Below are 3173 nucleotides of genomic sequence, written 5' to 3'. Positions count from 1 at the left end.
AATTTAAATCTCAACTGCTGCGTAAGATTATCGTTCAATGGAACAACAAATCTAAGAACGTCAACCGTTTGGATAAGTCTTCGTGAACATTTCCGGCTTTACTCTAATGACAGATAGAAAATTTTCATATAACAAGACCAATGTGATTAATCAATTCAAAAACATTGATACTGAATTACTAAAAAAAAACACTCCGTTGACATGAGTTAAAATAAAAGAACATTCAAAAGTCAACTGAAAACTAATCAATTGCAAGAATAAAAGAATGCACTGGGTTGACTTTAGTAAGAAGAGTCAATTGAAAACTAATCATTTATGGGAAACATGCCAATCCTTACAACAGCTTACTGAGTGCTTAGAAGGGGATAGAGGAACATAGAAACTAAAGAACTAGAGCAGCTAGAGTTGCTAAAACACATTGAATGAGCACAACAATGCACAAAAAATAAACACACGGTTGACTTCGCTAACAACTGGACCACGAGAAATCAGATTATGCCAATTCTTGCAAGAGCTTGCTGAGTGCTTCAGAGGGTAGAGGAATGTAGAAACAATCTTATCCATCTGAGTGCCGTCTCGCCTTCACTAACTCATGGTCTTTGAACTCTGTTAGATGGGAATTCAGTGTTACTTGGTTGCTAACCAGGAATCGCGCGCGGCACTTGGTGTACAAGGTGTTGTTTGGCATGCCTGAAAACAAAAGAAGATTAGAGTCTAACTACCAATGTATTACTAACTACCAATGTATTGTGATTCGACTCGCCTTCTTTCTCATTGGCTAGCTGATGCTCGGCAAGGATTTTAAAAACACTCTGCGCATTGGGTGTCAAACTCTGTAGAACAACCAAAGCAGTTTTCGTGGTTTGGGCATTGCCATAATTTGCCAAAATCAATGGGAAAAAATTGCCCTCCGCCTTGTAAGGGGCAAAAGTTGGGACGTGATGCCACGACCACTTGAACTGAGTGTGCACCATCTTCTTGTCCCACACTACAAACAAACCAAGTGAGCATTAAAGCAGCGCAAAACCTTGAGCAGACTCATTTAGCAAGGACTGAGAAACAAAACATGTATAGCATAAAAATCAGATTTTCCTCTCTTCCACTCTCTCATCGACCTCCACCTCTTTTGAGTAAGTCCCCTCCCATTAAATATAACTTTGAGTGAACAAAGCCTTCTAATGATATCAGCCACTAGGTATCTAATGAAACATTCAACTATATCGCTCTTCTTTCCAAAATCAAGATATCAGCCACTAGGTATCTAAAGAAGCATGCAACTAGTAGCCACAGAAATTCATTAAACGTAGTGACTTTGATGCTAACAAAATGCTATAACATGATTAACTGATCAGAAGCATGTGAGAAGTAGGTAAAGAACCAAAGAAAAATGCTAAACTGTCAAATAGAAAATGCAAGTTAACCAAAACTTACAAAGAGGTGCATTCACATGGTCAATCGATGCAACCATACGGACTCTAGAACAGCTTGCTAATTGCGCAAGATAATGTTGTGAATCAGGATCTCTCAAAGAAGGACCATCAATGTTGTGTATGATAACACAGACAAAACAATTATTATCTTGTGGAAGTTGCACATTCAGAAATGAGAGAAGATATTCAATTGACAGAGAACTAAAAGTATGTTCAGTGTTCGATTTGCTTCTTGTAGAGCTCTTCCTTTCATGTTTTAATTGGTCCGAGAGGACTTCAGCTAGGGTTATCAGGGCCTTTAAGAATGAACACATTATAAATAAAGAGTGTAAGTGATTAAGCTATAGAATATAAACTAGTACAGATAATTGCTCTGGAATGATGAACATACTTAAAAGCTAAGCTGTTTCTTATATTAAAAAAACATAAAATTTGAATTAAAATGTGCAATCTAAGAGAAAAACACCCATATCACCATATCAAAGTTAAACATTGTTTGCAACAATACTAGATTATCACCACAAAAATTGGTTGGTGTGCCGAAAGAATGAGAGAGACATCTAAGCACATTAAATACAGAAAATCTCTCTGACCAAAAGAATATAATAGAAAAATACAAATTTCTTTCAGTTGATAATTATTTGATACCCCAGCAACTTTAGTTTTCCAATTTTTTTTTAATATGCCTTGAAGTAATGTGCATTCACTGGTTCCAGAAGTAAAATTAGCAAAACCCAAAAAAAAAACTATCAAAATATAGGTTTTGTAAGCCACAGGGTTTAATTGCATAGAGGGAAGAAAAATCGTACTTGTTTAAGATTGTTTGATGGAAGATAGCCATTGATCACGACCACTCCAAAATTAGTTAAGCTTGTTGAAGCAAAATCCTCGAGCAAGGCTTTTTTAGAACCAAATCCATACATTAATAAACCAAAACCACACCTGCAATAAGTGCAATCCTTCAAAAATACATTAAAAGAGAACACAGTTTTGATGAATTTTATGAATTCCTAAAATAACTTGTAGTCAAAAGCATATATCTTCATAGCAAGAAATATAATTCCTGCTCATGTCAGAATGTTAAGTGAAGGACTACAAAAATCTACATAAGCAAGCCTACGTACCTTAACTCAAAAAGCCACTTAGGGTATAAATTTCTGTAACTTTTGATTAAATGTTGGATTTCATTTTCATGCTTCACTGGAATATCAAAGACTTCTTTTCGGAGGACCTGAGATCAAATAGTGTAAGCATTAGAAAAAGGATAAGCATGTTATTCCAACTGTCATATGATAACTTTAACAGTGATGTTTTAAAAAAGAATAACATGGTGAAAATTTGATTACATATTCTTCAACTATTTCACATGAGTAAACTGATTATTCTAATCGATTGGTTATTATCTAATAACAGTAGATTGGAATATAAGTAGTAAACTTGTCTGGTTACTATTTGTATTCACTTGTGTGAAGCTTGAATTTGCTAAAGAACAGCCAAAGGAGGGACTAAACTTGGGAGCAGCTGTAGGATATTCCTTTTTAACCCTCTAAGCAACGTAAATCTTTTTCATATAAACAACAATTTAAGAAGTCACAGAAAGCTACTCCAAACAACATCCCACAAAGTCCAGTAGAATTCATTGGAGTGGGAGATAAGATATAGCCACAAGGGAATCTTGATACCAGTAAAAACAACGGGGTGAGTTCAGAAGTAAAAACTAAACAGTAAACAAATATTAAAAAA

General features: G+C 35.1%; 1 pseudogene; it reads right to left on the bottom strand.

Annotated features, from left to right (window-relative positions):
- Positions 1 to 280: 280 nt before the first annotated feature.
- LOC122023148 overlaps positions 281 to 3173 on the bottom strand; it is a 4237-nt pseudogene continuing 1344 nt past the window's right edge.

Source organism: Zingiber officinale, chromosome 9B (assembly GCF_018446385.1).
Source record: "Zingiber officinale cultivar Zhangliang chromosome 9B, Zo_v1.1, whole genome shotgun sequence".
NCBI classification, from domain to species: Eukaryota; Viridiplantae; Streptophyta; class Magnoliopsida; order Zingiberales; family Zingiberaceae; genus Zingiber; species Zingiber officinale.
This window is presented reverse-complemented; position numbering and strand designations above follow the sequence as displayed.